The sequence below is a fragment of the Theropithecus gelada genome, chromosome 15 (assembly GCF_003255815.1).
Source record: "Theropithecus gelada isolate Dixy chromosome 15, Tgel_1.0, whole genome shotgun sequence".
Lineage (NCBI taxonomy): Eukaryota > Metazoa > Chordata > Mammalia > Primates > Cercopithecidae > Theropithecus > Theropithecus gelada.
This window is the reverse complement of record NC_037683.1, coordinates 99,498,737-99,516,136: the sequence shown is the minus strand read 5'-3', so window position 1 is coordinate 99,516,136 and position 17,400 is coordinate 99,498,737. Positions and strand designations below refer to the sequence as shown.

Here is a 17,400-nt window from a genome sequence, read left to right as displayed (position 1 = left end):
GGACATCCCAGGGGTGGGGACAGAGTCTGGAGCACAGCTGCATGGCTCAGGGAGAGAATTTGCACGGCCAAGCAGCCCCTGGTCCACTTCTCCCCATAGCTGGCCAGGTGCAAAGAGCATAGCTCTACCTCCTATTATCTCCCTCAATTTCTTATTTGCACTTTGCCCATGTCTGTAGAAGGAAAAACTTGACTGATTAGAAATTATATTCACAGCACCTGTAGTCCCAGCTACTCGGGAGGCTGAGGCAGGAGAATGGCGTGAACCCAGGAGGCGGAGCTTGCAGTGAGCCGAGCTCGCGCCACTGCACTCCAGCCTGGGCGACAGAGCAAGACTCCGTCTCAAAAAAAAAGAAAATAAAAGAAAAGAAGTGATATTCACGCCAGTCTGGGCAACATGGGGAAACCCCATCTCTGCAGAAAAATACATAAATTAGCCAGGCGTGGTGGCGTGCACCTGGGGTCCCAGCCACAGACTGAGGCAGAAAAAAAAAAAAAAGAAATTGCATTCACAATTCAGCTACTCAGCTACTCAATGTTCACTCTTTAAAAATGCCTTTCCATCGTCCTCCACCATCTTCCCACCTATTATTCTCCCATCCCCCACCAAGCAGCAAGCTAATTCCCCATCGCTTAGTGTCATATAGCTGTTTATGTGACCTTGAGGATGTCCACATGTCACAATGGACAGTCACTTACTCAACACTAAGCAATGACACATGCTAGGAGTGGGGCTGGGCCTTGGGGCTGCCGGATGAATGAGACTCAGCCTCTGCCCTGGGAGTGCAGAGACTCAAGACAGATATGACCAGGTGAAGAGACAACTGTAAGACAAGTGGTAAGTGCAGAGTGGTAAGTGCAGCTACAGCCATAGCCACAGGGCACTGTGAGACCACAGAGCAGCGAAAGCTAAGCCAGCCTAGGCTTGGCAAGGAGGCATGGAGTGAGGTGGTTAGTGGTCAGGGTGGGAAGACCAGAGCTGAGAGGTGAGATGGGGTTTGGGTTTATCTTTACCAATAAGGATGAGGAGCCTGTTTCGTCTTCCTCCAGGCAGGTCACAGAAGCTGGAACCCAGTTGATCGTGCCGAGCCTGTAGACACCCTCATCCCTTCCAGCCTTCAACACTGACAGCCCTGCCCTCTCTCCCCAGCCTCTGTGCCTTCATCGTCCCCGTATTCCCATGGATGCTTGGTCCTGACTTTGCACCCCTCCCTCACACCCAGTGTCCTTTCTCTTTCCTCTGCCACTTGGGAGGCTGAGTGGGAAGATCAACCGAGCCCAGGAGGTTGAGGCTGCAGTGACCTGTGTTCACGCCACTGCACCCCAGCTGGGGTGATAGAGTGAGAAAAACAATGACAGCAACACTGCTGTGTATGATACTATAAAAGTGCATATATGTAATTGCACATTGTGACATCTCAAATAGAATGCCCAGCACCAAGAATGGACCCTAATGTAAACTCTGAAGTATGGGCTTTAGTTAATAACCATGCGTTGATATGGGCTTATCAAGTATAACAAATGTACCACACAAACATACGTAGTAAAAAAAGGGGGGAAGCTGTGTGTATGGTGCAGGCAAGGCAGGGTGTGGGAACACTGTACTTTCTAACCAATTCTAAAATTGCTCTAAAAATTAAGTAATTAATTTTTTTTAAAAGTCTTTCGTTAAATTAGCAATATAATAGTTGCTTACCCAAGAAAATTCAGGTTTTCAAATACTGCGTTTTAGAGCAATTATTTCCAGATGTGAGGGTGATCTGGCTGCAACATCTGTCACCCCACTGATGGCCAGGGTTAATTTGTCTGATCTGGCTCGCGAGGTGGGTGTCCCCTTCCTCCCTCATCACTCCACGCGTCCCTCCAGACGCTGCGGACGACCAGTAGAGGAGGGCCGTTCTTTGGCCAAGGGTATATGAGTAGATGCACTGCCCTGCTAGAACCTCCAAACAAGCTCTCTAAAAGTAATTATTTCAAAGGAGGGATTGAGAGTTTCATCCTCTATGACAGAGTTAATTTTTCCTTTTTTTTTTTAAGACGGAGTCTTGCTCTGTCACCCAGGCTGGAGTGCAATGGCACGATCTCAGCTCACTGCAACTTCTGCCTCCTGGGTTCAAATGATTCTCCTGCCTCAGCCTCCCGACTAGCTGGGACTACAGGCGCCCGCCACCACGCCCGGCTAATTTTTGTATTTTTAGTGCACACAGAGTTTCACCATGTTACCCAGGATGGTCTTGATCTCCTGACCCCGTGACCTGCCCCCCTCGGCCTCCCAAAGTGCTGGGATTATGGGCGTGAGCCACCACGCCCGTACTATAAAAATTTTAGTAATAAAGGTTGTCCTTAATAGTTGAGTGTGCACAGCTATAAAACCCACACAAAGTAATCTGGCCTCTGCATCTAATATCTGCTCAGGATTGATGAGCTCTCTCCCTCCATGTTAGCACAAGATGGGTTGTTTGAGCTGCCCACACCGCTCATTCCCTGAAGCCATCATGACAGGGCACTGTCACCTTTGTCATCCATTGTGTTGGTATATAAATGCACTCAACTGATCTATTCCTGGCCAAGATCACAGACTTTTCCCCTCTCTCTGAGGAGCTAAGTCTGACTGTCATATTTTCGGTTCTGATTGTTATATCAGTAGTAGCAAATTGCATTCCCTGTCAATCGTGTTGTCAATTCACCCTCTGACAACTAGAGCAGAAGGCCTAAAATGACTGAGTGCCTACTCTGTGCCGGCTGCCACGCCAGACAAGCGGCTCCCCTGGGAAGACAGCCAGACTCAAGGGCAAGAAATCAAGGGAATCAACCAGGAAAGCCCATTAGGCATTTTGGGGAAAGACCAGGCAGGAGCTGATGAAGTCTAGATGAAAAGCGACAGCTGAGAGAACTGAAAAAGGGGCAGATGTTGTCTTGTTTGGCTTGATGGAGCCTCCAGCTGATTCCAAGTGAAAGCCACGAGGGAGGAGTTTAAAAGGCCTGCGTTCTGCAGGGGAATCTTCAGGTTCCTGTGGGCTCTCATCTCCTCACCAAGGAGTCTTCTCACTTAGACCAGCACTCCCAAAGCATGGAACCCCGTAATCGCTGCAGTGAGCCCAGCTGCTTTGGGGTTTCAGAGGAAAAGGCAATGTGTTGGCCTAAAGGAAGAAGCCGAGGCAAAATTAATGTAAGTAGAGAGCTTATGTGAGCCAAGTTTGAAGATTGCAACCCTGGGGACATTGATTCAAGTTGCCCAGAATATATGCTCCAATCTGCAATTATAAGTGGGTTTTTAAAGGGAAAGAAGAAGGGGTAGTTCTAAAGTTGTTTACCAAGTATTTACATTGGTTCATTAAAATACCGTAAGCTTCTTTTTTCTTCTACTTCTTGTTGAGACGAGGTTTCCTTGTGTTACCCAGGCTGGTCTTGAACTCCTGTACTCAAGTGATCTCTCACCTCAGCCTCCCGTGTAGCTGGGATTACAGGTGCATGCCACCGTGACTCAAAATAGCATAAGCAATTGATTGGCTGTACGTTGTTCTTTGTATCACAGATTCCAGAAACATGAAGATATGGGTGAGGGTCACATTGTGCAACTCATAGCATTTTAGGTAATTTATCAGCTAGTCTGGAAACTACAGGGAATAAAAGAAAAGTACAAAATGCCTTTAAACAATTAACCCTGTGCATAGGGTTAATGAGACTCTCCTGTCTCTCTGATAAATTTTGCATTCCTCAGATTCTTCCGACCACTCTGAGCTACTTTCCTTTCCCAAATGAAACAGTTGTAGTCACGCTTCATAAATTGAAAATGTAACAAAGTAATGATTTCCCAGAAATCTCATTTTGTTCCTAATAGCCCCTGCATATTTAAATGTTGAGCATTTTCCACGAAGATGATATTAATCAAATGTTCTTAAATAACATTCAATTAACAGGATACAGTTCATTCTGGTTAATATATGTTTCGCAACATTTGCTTATTTCTGTTTAGTAAATCTACAGTCTTTATCATTGCTATTGGGTCATATTAGATTGAATCAGTGGCTCAAAAGTATTCATTGAAACCTAAAATAATGATGGAGACAGTAGTAGATATTCCACACATCAGAATCATCTATGAACACACACAGCGCTCATGATTCCAGAATGATGTAGGATGGCAACCAGGACTCACTGCGTCAAGCAGATCTGCAGGTGTGATGATCTTGCAGAGGCAGCTGAAAAGTGAAAGTGAGTAAGAAGTACCACAATGAACATCTGAAAAACGTGTTAGATTAAATCAAAGTTCTCCTTCCCCAAGTCCCCTGAGCAAAGTATAAGACCTGGCCAGGGACCAGGCACGGTGGCTCACGCCTATAATCCCAGCACTTTGGGAGGCCCAGGCGGGCAGATCACGAGGTCAGCAGATCAAGACCATCCTGGCTAACACAGTGAAAACCCATCTCTACTAAAAAATACAAAAAATTAGCCAGGTGTGGCCGCGGGCACCTGTAGTCCCAGCTACTCGGGAGGTTGAGGCAGGAGAATGGTGTGAACCTGAGAGGCAGAGCTTGCAGTGAGCTGAGATAGTGCCACTGCACTCCCACCTGGGCAACAGAGCGTGACTCCATCTCAAAAAAAAAAGAAAACAACGACAACAACAAAAACCTGGCCAGATGAGGGCTTGTTAGGGCTCAAAAAACAATACACCTGCAGGAGCCAAGGGAAAAATGTCCTTTTTGCCCTCTGAAGTTTTGCTGAAAAACATAACTCACAAAAGGCAGATTTATTGGAGAAAAGGAGTACGAATTTTATAATGTGCACATAGGAAAGAACCACAGAGTGATTACTCCAAATGCCCAGTGGGGGTACAGAAGCTTACATACCATCTTGAGGTTACCAACAGAATGGGAGCTCAGAGAACGGCCCAAAACAAGTTATGGTGGTAAATCAGGTTATGGTGCATGACAGGTTATGGCGGGGAGAGAAGAGGAGGCCTGGCTAGCAAAGGTGGTCTTGCTATGTAGATGAAGCCTCACAGGTAGCAGCCTTCAGAAAGAATAGATGGTAAATGTTTCCGACCTTCAAAGGTGTCAAGCTCTCAGGTGTCAATTTTTCCTAGATCAAACAAGGCTCAGAAGAAGCCAGGCTGCATCAAGGCAGATTCCATACAGATGCAAATCTCCCCACGAAAGACAGCTTTGCAGGGCTACTTCTGTTTGCTGGTTCTCTGAACAGACACCTCAAAATATATCAAAGAAGGATATTTTGGGGGTAAAACTGTTTTTGTCAGTCCTACTTCGAAACTTTAAAAAACTTTCACATATTAAAAGCCATGTTCATGGCTTTACAGAGATTTGGGTTAGAAGTTGTTAGAGATAGGCAAAGGAGTGGGAAAAATTTGGGACAAGCGAAAAAGAGCAAATTTAAATATATTGTCCATATATTCTTGAATTAGTCTCTTATTTCTTATTTCTTTTTCTTTTCTTTTCTTTTTTTTTTTTTTTTTTTTTGAGACAGAGTCTCTCTCTGTCGCCCAGGCTGGAGTGCAGTGGCCGAATCTCAGCTCACTGCAACCTCTACCTCCTGGGTTCAAGCCATTTTCCCACCTAAGCCTCCTGAGTAGCTGGGACTACAGGCATGCATCACCATGCCCAGCTAATTTTTCTATTTTTGGTAGAGACGGGGTTTCACCATGTTTACCAGGCTGGCTGGCTGGTCTCAAATTCCTGGCCTCAGGTGATCCACCCATCTTGGCCTTCCAAAGTGCTGGGATAACAGGTGTGAGTCACTGTGCCCGGCCAAATCTCTTGGTTCTGAGAATAGATCAGTTCAGTGAAACCATTTTCTCCCATTCCAGAAGTTGGCATTGCAGATGGGCTAGGCTTCTCTATACTATGCAGGTAAACAGATCTTTAATAAGAGGCATTTCTACAGAAGAAAAACAAAGATTAACATCTGGAATGTTCTATCTATAAACTAGTTGTTCTAATCTAAACTCTGTCTCTACTAAAAATACAAAAATGAGCTGGTTGTGGTGGCACACACTTGTAATCCCAGCTACTTGGAAAGCTGAGGCAGGAAGATCTCTTGGACCCAGGAGGCAGAGGTTGCAGTGGGCCAAGATGGCGCCACTGCACCCCAGCCTCGGCAACAGAGTGAGACTCCATCTCAAAACAAAACAAAAAAGACCAAATAATGACAGCATGAGACCAACAGAATCTGTCTCCGAATCTGTCTCGTCTTCCGTCTTCTCCCCATCTCCTGTCTCTCTCTCTCGTGTGTGTGTGTGTGTGTGTGTGTATGTGTGTGTGTTTAGTTTACCTAAAAGCTAAAGTAAAACCTTTTACTATCTCTTGTTAATACTACCTGGAAATCTTGTTTAAAAGAGGAAACCGAATTTTGCCTTTGCATCAGTGTATTAAGGCTAAAACTAACTTTAATAAAACCTGATAAACGGATCCATTCAATTGTAATCAGTTTTGACCACACATGATAAGATTTCCATAAACCTTTTTTAACCTCTTACAATTTTTTTATTCTTTCTTTCTCCAATTTTTTATTTCCATTTAGGTTTATCTATTTTTTATTCCTTTAATTAAAAAAAAGACTTTCAAAACCTCTAAACTGACACAATTATATTCGCTTTAACAAAAACCACATTCTCATGTTTTATAATTTTTTTCCAAAACCACATTCTACTTTTCTTATTACACTGTGCATTCAAAATTGTTTATCTTATACTCGGTAGTTTTAGTTTATATATATATTAACTACGATGTTAACTCTTAGAAAACCTAGAAAGTAAGCAATTTTAACTGTTAGTCACATACTAACAATTTATGATACACATTTTATTTTAGAAACATAGGCTTTCTAACAAAACAGTATTTCAGTGTGAAACAGGACATATTTACTAACAGATCTAAATAAGTTTTATTTCTCTAAAATAGGAAGCCAAAATTATAGGAGCTTAAACTCATATTTAATCAGTAATATCTTGGCATTATATCGTATTTGGGTATCATCTAGATAGCTAACGAATATCCATTATTTAATTTAGCTTAGCAAAACTCTAGGAGTTTTTTTTTTTGTTTTTTTTTTGTTTTTTGTTTTTTTTTTTTTTTTGAGACGGAGTCTCGCTCTGTCGCCCGGGCTGGAGTGCAGTGGCCGGATCTCAGCTCACTGCAAGCTCCGCCTCCCGGGTTTACGCCATTCTCCTGCCTCAGCCTCCCAAGTAACTGGGACTACAGGCGCCCGCCATCTCGCCCGGCTAGTTTTTTGTATTTTTTAGTAGAGACGGGGTTTCACCGTGTTCGCCAGGATGGTCTCGATCTTCTGACCTCGTGATCCACCCGTCTCGGCCTCCCAAAGTGCTGGGATTACAGGCTTGAGCCACCGCGCCCGGCAACTCTAGGAGTTTTTATTACCAAAAAGATTTGATAAAACTTTTCTAAGTAAACATATTCTAAAAAACAATTATTATTAAACATTTGGCCAGCTGCAGTGGCTCACGCCTGTAGTCCCAACTACTTGGGAGGGTGAGGCAGGAGGATTGCTTGAGCCCAGGAGTTTGAGGCTGCTATGAGCTATGGCTACATCTATGAATAGCCACTTCACTCCACCCTGGTCAAAATAGCAGGACTCTTGTCTCTTAATAAAAAAGGAAGATTAGGCCAGGCGCAGTGGCTCACGCCTGTAATCCCAGCACTTTGGGAGGCCGAGGTGGGAGGATCACGAGGTCAGGAGATCGAGACCATCCTGGCTAACGCAGTGAAACCCTGTCTCTACTAAAAATATAAAAAATTACCCGGGCGTGGTGGCGGCACCTGTAGTCCCAGCTACTCGGGAGGCTGAGGCAGGAGAATGGCGTGAACCCGGGAGGCGGAGCTTGCAGTGAGCCGAGATCGTGCCACTGCTCTCCAGCCTGGACGGCAGAGAGAGACTGTCTCAAAACAAACAAAAAGTAGAAAAAACAAATAATTTGTGCGAATAAATAATAAGTGCAACCTCTACCCTCAGTGCAGACAAATGGAAATCTCCAGGGAATCCTACCAGCTCAGGAAAAACCTAAAGATACTCATCACATCAAGGGACCCTCCCCCAAAGGATTCACCCAAAGTCTGTGAGTCCCAACAACGTGCGCAGAGCCCCCCGCCAGCTTTTTAGCGTTTCACTCTCACTGAGCAGACGACCAATGATCCCCAGACCATCAGAGGACTGCCTTTATAATGGAAAGTAGGGACCAAAACAAACAGGGACAAAAAAGATAGACTATGTTGGCAGAAGAAAACTTCAAAAGAACAATCAGAGTATCATTGAGGGATAAGAGAAGATAATTTTGCATCATGAAACGTGAATGAATGACAGGAAAAGGAACACTCGGGATAAAAACAGCTCTTTTTAAATCTTATTTATTTAGAAAGGGTCTCACTCTGTTGTCCAGGCTGGCGTGGAGAGGCATGATCATGGCTCACTACAGCCTCAGTCTCCAGGGCTCAATGGATCCTCCCACCTTAGCCTCACATGTAGCTGGGACTACGGGTGCACCACTCTGCCTGGCTAAGTTTTGTGTTTTTTGTAGAGACAGGTTTTTGCCATGTTACCCAGGCTGGTTTCAAAATCCTGGGCTCAAGCCATCCACCCGCTTCAGCCTCCCAAAGTGCTGAGATTACAGATGTGAGCCACCGCGCCCAGCCTAAAAACAACTCTTATAAGCTAAGTGAATGAAAACAAAATAGGAAGGTTAGAAGATAAAGCAGAGGAATGTGCACAAGAAAACGATGAAAAAGACAGCCTGGCAACCTGGTGGGAAAAAAAAAGCGAGAGCGAGAGAGAGAGAGAGGAGAGAGAGCGAGAGAGAGAGAGGAGACAGCGAAAGAGAGGGGAGAGAGAGACAGAGAGGAGAGAGAGCAGGAGAGAGTGAGAGAGAGAGAGGAGAGAGAGCGAGGGAGAGAGGAGAGCGAGAGAGAGAGGAGAGAGCGAGAGAGAGAGAGGAGAGAGCGAGAGAGAATTCATTGGACGCCAAAGAGCTCTGCTTTGATCTCCTCCTGAGATTTGATACTTGGCCATAGGGAGCAAAAATTAGAGAAAATACAAACAGTGTAGAGCAGTGCGGTTCCCGGACTGCATTTTGGCTGGGTTGCTGTCTCTGGCCCACTGTGGAGTCCTACCAGACATCCCAACAGTGGGGCTGTTATCCAGGGCTAAGTCACAACGTTGCCCTTTGGCTTCCCCAAAGAGACCCGTGTGAACTCGCAGGAAGTGGCAGCCAGACGGGGACCTGCCTCTATGCAGATCTCTGTCCCCTGGGAGCCTGATTCTAGCTTGGGAAACATTGCTTTCCCTTTCCTCCACGTCTTGCTACTCCATTTTCAAAAGTAAATGCTGTCATGATAGGAACATGTAAATCAATAGCAAAACTGCAGAGAATAACAAGACAATGATGCCCATAGAACTGAGAATGGGGTAGCCTGTGGTTGGAGGGAGGGGATTCACTTGCAGATGGCCATCCGGAGGTCTCATGATACTGTTTGTTAACCCATTGGTGAGTGCATTTTTATTATTTGTGGCTTGTATTTTTGTTATTTAAATAACACATATACATTTTATACCCTGTTTTCATGCTCAGGACAATTAGATGTTGAGAGAAAAGTAGTACTTGTTAAGGTTTTTGAAATGCAAATGAGATTTTTTAAAAAATTATTTCATGTGTTAATCCACGAGTCCAGTTTGGCTGCTTTAAGTGGCTGCTTGCGGCACCGAGGGTCTTCACCAAGTAATCATGACCTTCTATAGCCTGACCCTGCTTGTCAGGACCGAAAAGTCTGCACTATTAATGTGGAAGACGCCGTGTCAGGCTGTCTTAGAAGTCCAAGCTGTAGTACAATGGTTGCACTGCAGAGGGCGTCACTTTTTCCAAATCCTTAGTAAACTCTTTCACCCCTCAGGCACAGAAATCAGTGGCATGTGATTGAGTGTCCTTTAAAATTACATTCAAATGCTGCAAGAGAACCTGAAAAAATCTTTCCAAGGCAAATACAACCAAGCATGGATTTATTATCTCTTTGCCAAGCTGTCCTCAGCTGAGACGATCAACTGCTCAGCAGATGAACATGACATGGCAGTGAGAGGAGACTTCAGAGGGAAATCACCCCGTAATGTTTGCTTTTGTAGAGAACTCGGTGACATGTTTGTCACATGAGTAAATTGTAAGCCACCTGGCAGAGCCACCAAACACTAGCTGTCACTGCGGGAGACTTATAACTGGGAGCTGAGGTTTTGTAAATTAATAGAAATAAGGTGAAAAGAAAGCTGTGGGATGTGGAAACTGACAAACTGACCCAGTGCCCAAGTATCATCAGAATTCCTTAGCGGAAAACAGGAATGTGAGCATCTCCTCTCACAGGAAACCATCATTTGTAAAGTCATGATTTTACTTTGAGAATTGTGATAAATCTTTTCTTTTTACTTGCCTAGAATTCTGTGCTGATGCCCTGAATAGATCAGTTAGAGTGATTTGCAGGCAAGTAAAAAAGAAAACCTAATTCCAGGTGACACTAAAAATAGGGAGCATATACCTTCAGAGCAGCTTTATTCACAATCCCGAAGAGGTGAAAGCTACTCACTTTTCCCTCCACAGATGAATGGATAAACAAAATGAGGTGTGCAACCCACAATGGAGTATTACTCTATAACGTGGATGAACCCAGAGGATATCGTACTAAGTGAAATAAGCTAGTCCCCAAAAAACCAATACTGTATGATTTCACTAATATGAGGGTCCTAGAGTAGTCACACTCAGAGACAGGACGCAGAATGGTGGCTGCCAGGGTTTAGGGGGACGGGAGAAGTGGGAGTTTCTCAGTGAGTATAACATTTCAGTTTTACAAGATGAAAGGCTTCTGGAGATTCGTTACACAATGATGCACATGCAGTTAACACTGCTGAATACTACACTTACAAATGGTTAAGATGGTGAATTTTGTGATATGTATTTTACCATGATTAAAAATAAAATTTTTAAAAGGGAGATGTGGCTGGGCATGGTAACTCATGCCTGTAATCCCAGCACTTTGGGAGACTAAGGTGGGCGGATCACCTGAGGTCAGGAGTTCAAGACCAGCCTGGCCAACATGGCGAAACCCCATCCCTACTAAAAACACAAAAATTAGTTGGTTGTGGTGGCCGGCACCTGTAATCCCAGCTACTCAGGAGACTGAGGCAGGAGAATCTCTTAAACCTGGGAGGCAGAGATTGCAGTGAGCTGGGATTGTGCCATTGCACTCCAGCCTGGGCGACAAGAGTGAAACTCCGCTCAAAAAAAGAGAGGTGTAAGCTTGAAGAGAAATCTATAGGACACTTTTGTTTACATAAGGTTCGAACACATGCAAAAATGACAATATAGTACGTTGTCAGGGATACATGCACATGTGAAAAATGGAAATAAAAAAGGAGAATGCTAAACACAAAATTCGGGAGAGTGGTTATCCCTGGGATTAGGGAGGGAGAAAGATGGAACTGAGGATGGAGACAGAAGGCTTCAGTGGCGTTCCCGACATTCTTCATCTGGGTTTGGGGCTCACAGACCTTTATAATTATTCACCAAGAAAGAAAACACTCCCATTTAAACTCTGACATGCTCTGTAATCACTTTAAATTTTTATTTTATATCTACTTTGTTTTAGAGAAGAAGAGCTCTTTTAGATCTATTTAGGCATTGATTTTTATCATACATCCACTGCCTTATTCAGTGTCTATCATGACCACTACTAAATCAGTATTATCTTTGAGATCAGCATTGTCCAATAGAAATAGAATGCAAGTCATTTATGTGATTTTAAATATTCCAGATAGCCAGCTTAGAAAAGGTGAACGAGGCCAGCATAATGACTCACACCTGTAATCCCAGCACTGTGAGAGACCGAGATGGGAGGATCACCTGAGGTCAGGAGTTCGAGACCAGCCAGGCAACAAAGCAAGACCCTGTCTCTACAAAAAAAAAAAAAAAAATTATTTTGAAAGAGAAAAGGTGAAAGATACAGGCAAAATTAATTTTAACACTATATTTTATTTAACTCAGTGTATCTAAAATATTATCTTTTCTGTATGTAATTGATATGAAAATCCCTAAGGAGATACTTTTCATTCTGTTTTCATGCTTCAGCACATGTCAATTTGGACTACTCACACTGCAAGCTCTCAGTAACCACATTTGGCTAGTGGTTACCATATTGGATGGTACAGATCTAGAAAGCACTTGAAACAGCAATTAAACTCAACTTGTACTCTCCATAATGTGTGTATATAAGGTGAATGGATGGCCTTATGAACAACTATGTCCAATTTCATGTAGATCTAGGTCATAGGAACTAGTCTGGAGGCCACTGGGCCAGCATCAACTGTGAGACCGATTGATTGTGAGATGCAGCCTGCTTTTCAGAAATGTGACAATGTGACATTGATGCAATATGGTAGTTGCAAAGCAACTGTCTATGAGTATGGGGACCAGTTGTTATTAGAAAAGCCTAACAACAATGTAGCCAGATGGTGCTGGAAGCCTGCAAGAAAGTGAATCTGAACTCTCAATGTTAGATTCAGCCGATGTGGCTTGCTAAATGCAGTTCTGTCACCTGTTAGGTGGCTAGAGCCTGGGGGATCATAGTTAAGGGTCTGAGAGGCTGAGGTAGGAAAATTGCTTGAACCCGGGAGGCGGAGGTTGCGGTGAGCGGAGATCGTGCCATTGCATTCCAGCCTGGACAACAAGAGCGCTGTCTCAAAAAAAAAAAAAAAAAAAAAAACAGGGGTTTTAGGTGCTCTATGGCCAGAACTTGGGACAGAGACCAAATATATTTCAAATTATACCACAGTTGTTTCTGTTGTAGTGGAAGGTTTATACTTGAACATCTAATTTATTCTCTATCATCATGTTGAATTCAGGAGGGAGAGAGAAAATCCCCTGTGCCCACTTATCTATCTCGAAAAATACTCTCGAGAGTAGGAATTGCTTCAAATATTGTTTCATTTTCCCAAAGGGTCTGTCATGGGACTGAGTATAATAGTAACTCGACAGACACTTTCTATAGAGACTAATTTCTCCTCAAAACAGGAAGGCAGCCTGGTCTGCAACACATCATCGAAGGAACACATGCTTTCTGTAAAAAACAAATCCAAATAGTGGAAAACATTCGAAATAGTAAAGTGCCAAAGCCCCGCTTTTGTGCCTTCCTGCTCAGTCCCTTCTATTAAGATGTGGCCAGTGGGGCCGGGCGTGGTGGTTCACGCCTGTAATCCCAACACTTTGGGAGGCCCAGGCGGATGGATTACCTGAGGTCAGGAGTTCGAGACCAGCCTGGCCAACATGGTAAAATCCCATCTCTACTAAAAATACAAAAATTAGCCAGGTGTGGTGGTGGGTACCTGTAATCCCAGCTACTCAGGAGACTGAGGCAGGAGAATCACTTGAACCTGGGAGGTGGAGATTGCCATGAGCCGAGATCACACCACTGCACTCCAGCCTGGGTGACAGAGTGAGAATCCATCGAAAAAAAGTGGTGTGCATCCTTCCAGAGGATGCTCTGTGGATTCACAACTATGCATAGATTCTCACTTGATAGACAAACGTGTTTTCTCTCCTACATAAAATACATATTTGGCTTCGTTTTTTATATGGTGGGCTTACACTATACAATTACTGTTAGCATCCATTCAGCAATTTTTTTTTTTTTTGAGACGGAGTCTCGCTCTGTTGCCCAGGCTGGAGTACAGTGGCGCGATCTTGGCTCACTGCAAGCTCCGCCTCCTGGGTTCACGCCATTCTCCTGCCTCAGCCTCCTGAGTAGCTGGGACTACAGGCGCCCACCACCATGCCCGGGTAATTTTTTGTATTTTTAGTCGAGACAGGGTTTCACTGTATTAGGCAGGATGGTCTCAATCTCCTGACCTCATGATCCGCCTGCCTCAGCCTTCCAAAGTGCTGGGATTACAGGCGTGAGCCACTGCGCCCGGCGTATTCAGCATTTTTAATAAGTTTCTAATTGATAAATTATACGCTGTACATGGCAGCCAGAGTGCTCCTTTAAGAATAAATGTAAGTTAGAAAAACAAAACGAAACAAATCTGTGCCAACTACTCAGCTCAACCTGCTGCACAAAGAAAGTCTTGTGGCAGAAGAAAAAAACAAGAGTGTAAGCCAGATCCTGTCTTTCTTTGAGCCTGCACTGGCTCCTCAGTCCCCTCTCTGCAAGGCCCTAAGAAGACAGGGCTCTCTTCCTTTCCCTCCTCTCTCTCTCCTGTTTCTCTTGCAACCTGCTCTTCCTCCAGCACATGACCTTTGCCCTGGCTGGACCTTCTGCCTGGAAGGTTCTCCCTCGTTTTTCTCAGGGCTCACTGTCACTCTACAGGCTTTGGCTCAAATGTCACCTTCCCATGAGGTCAACCCAACCACCCTATTTGAAGTTGCAACTCTCCATCACCACACTCCCGCTCTTCTTCACCCTGATCTCTCTGGTAACCTTCATTGCACTTAACAGCTTTCAAACTTATGAATTACACATGATGTTCTGTAAGTTCCCCCTTGCTGACCTGTAAACTCCACAAGAGGCCAGGCATGGTGGCTCATGCCTGTAATCCCAGGACTTTGGGGGTCCGAGGTGGGAGGATCACTTGAGAACAGGAGTTCACGACCAGCTTGACCAACATGGTAAAGTCCCGTCTCTACTAAAAATAGAAAAATTAGCCAGGCATGGTGGTGGAGACCTGTAATCCCAGCTACTTGGGAGGTTGAGGCAGGAGCATCGCTTGAACCCAGGAGGTGGAGGTTTGCATGAGCTGAGATCTTGCTGCTGTATTCCAGTCTGGGCAACAGAATGAGACTCCATCTCTGAAAAGAGAGAGAGAGAGAGAGAGAAAGGAAAGAAGGGAGGAAGGAAAGGAAGGAAAGGAAGGAAGGAAGGAAGGAAGGACTTATAAAAACTTGTCTATGTAAGCCATCAGGGAGTTTGGTTCTTAAGCATGAGAACTGCCCAAGTTTCCTTGCTTAGCCTCCTATAATACATGCCTCACTTTCTCTTGCTACAATCATGATGTCAGTATTTGTCTTTGCTGTGCTCACCAGACAGACCCAAGTTGTTTGATAACAATCTCCCTCCCACAACCAAAGCCATTCTTGGCACCCTGAAATAGATGGGGATCCCCCACCTGGAGAAAGGAGGATGAGTGTCTCCCAGGCAGGCCAGCTCCAGGCAGGACCTGGAACACGCAGCCCCAGTTCTCTCCTGGCATCTCTTTCTCGTGCCCAGGCAGAAGGGCCTAGGGTGTGCTAAATGACAGGGCTGAAGTGGAAATCAGAACACGTTCTTGTAGAACTAGTATAAGGCAGCACTCATGATGGACAGAGGTATGTATACTAGGTGGTAGACTTTCCATCATTAGTAGGAAAAGCAAAGAGGGGGCTGTCTGTATAAGCATAGAAAAAATAAGCTCAATATATAGGTTACTTCATGAAAGGGTTAATATGAGAAGGCAGAGGAGAGTGGGTAGGGGCACAAAAGAAAAGCAAATTAGGGTCAGGCGCAGTGGCTCACACCTGTGATCCCAGCACTTTGGGAGGCCAAGGCGGGCAAATCAGTCAGGAGTTCGAGACCAGCCTGGCCAATATGGTGAAACCCTGTCTTTAGTAAAAATACAAAAATTAGCCAGGAGTGGTGGTGCACACCTATACAGCTACTCGGGAGGCTGAGGCAGAAGAATCGCTTGAACCCAGGAGTTGGAAGTTGCAGTGAGCCAAGATCGTGCCACTGCACTCTAGCCTGGGCAACAGAGGGAGACTCCATCTCAAAAAGAAAAGAAACGAAAAGACAATTAGTGCAGTTGCAGTGGCTCACATGTATAATTCCACCACTTTGGGAGGCTGAGGTGGGTGGATCACTTGAGGTCAGGAGTTTAAGACCAGCCTGGCCAGCATGGTGAAACCCCATCTCTACTAAAAATACAAACATTAGCCGGGCATGGTGGTATGCACCTGTAGTCCCAGCTACCTGAGAGGCTGAGGTGGGAGAATTGCTTGAACCCAGGAGGCAGAGGTTACAGTGAGCTGAGATAGCACCACTGCACTCCAGCCTGGGTGACAGAGCAAGACTCGCAAAAAAAAAAAAAGGAAATTAAATTGCACTGAAAAATGTATGTGTGACAAGATCATATTTATCCACGATAGCATAATATATAAAACTGGGTTCTGATGTCAAACTACTGGTTTCATCTCAGATTTGCTACTTATTAGCTCTATTGTGCTAGGAAAGGGGCGCTTACCCTGTCTGTGTTTCGATTTCTTCAAATGTAAAATGAGGATTATAATGGTACATGTGTCAGAACGTTGTTGAGTGGATCAAATGGGATAATACATTTAAGTTCTTAGAACCACATGATTATAAAGGCATATAGAAATGTTCACAGAGTATCAGTTAGTGTTCATAGCTCTTAGCAGTGGTCAGTATCATTGAGTTTGTGTGCACTGGTGCCTTCATTATAAGACACATAATGCTCAGGGCACTGAACTGCCCCACCATCAGGGTCTCTTACCCTGAGTGGTGCTGGGTGCATCCTGCGAAATTCTAACAGCCCAGATTCCCTTTTATACGTAGCAGGCAGGTCCTTCTGTTAACATAGTTTTCCTTCAAGCAGATCACAATGTAACTGACTAGATTTTTTGTTTCCTTTAAAAAACAGCTTTATTTAGGTATAATTTACATAAGATAAAAATCACTCTTTTTAGCATACAATTCAATGATTTTTAGTAAATTCACAGAGTTGTTCAACCAACACCACGATCTAACTTGACAACTTTTCTGTCATCCCCAAAAGAAACATGGTGCCCATTGGCACTCACTTCCCATTACCCTTCCAGCCCCAGGCAGGCTGTAAGGGTTTGCTGCTGAGCCCCAGTCCAGCCACCCAGGCCCTTCAGGGAGTGCAATAAGCCACCTTATTTGGACTCCCCTAAACTATAATTCTTCAGTGAAACATTATAAGCAATCTCCCATGATGTGTAATTTCTACAGACAGCTGCCTTCATCCATGTCTTTTTTTTTCTTTCTGCTGATTTGAAAATGTGTCTTTTTTAATTGCAAAAGTAATAAATCTTCATTGTACAATATATAAAAGTGCAAAGAATTGTAAGAAAGAAGGCCGGGCGCGGTGGCTCAAGCCTGTAATCCCAGCACTTTGGGAGGCCGAGACGGGCGGATCACGAGGTCAGGAGATCGAGACCATCCTGGCGAACACGGTGAAACCCCGTCTCTACTAAAAAAAAAATACAAAAAACTAGCCGGGCGAGGCGGCGGGCGCCTGTAGTCCCAGCTACTCGGGAGGCTGAGGCAGGAGAATGGCGTAAACCCGGGAGGCGGAGCTTGCAGTGAGCTGAGATCCGGCCACTGCACTC

General features: G+C 44.6%; 1 protein-coding gene across 3 annotated transcripts in view; it reads left to right on the top strand.

Annotated features, from left to right (window-relative positions):
- Positions 1-729: 729 nt before the first annotated feature.
- The window catches only part of C15H9orf153 (chromosome 15 C9orf153 homolog), a 37,284-nt gene continuing 20,613 nt past the window's right edge, over positions 730-17,400 (top strand). For 2 of the 3 annotated variants that reach the window (XM_025360248.1, XM_025360250.1), the window contains exon 1: positions 730-837. The gene's annotated coding sequence lies outside the window, so the exon portion shown is untranslated. Of the gene's footprint in view, positions 838-4,167; positions 4,215-17,400 lie in introns of those variants that run through there. The other variant, XM_025360251.1, reaches the window with a different exon arrangement.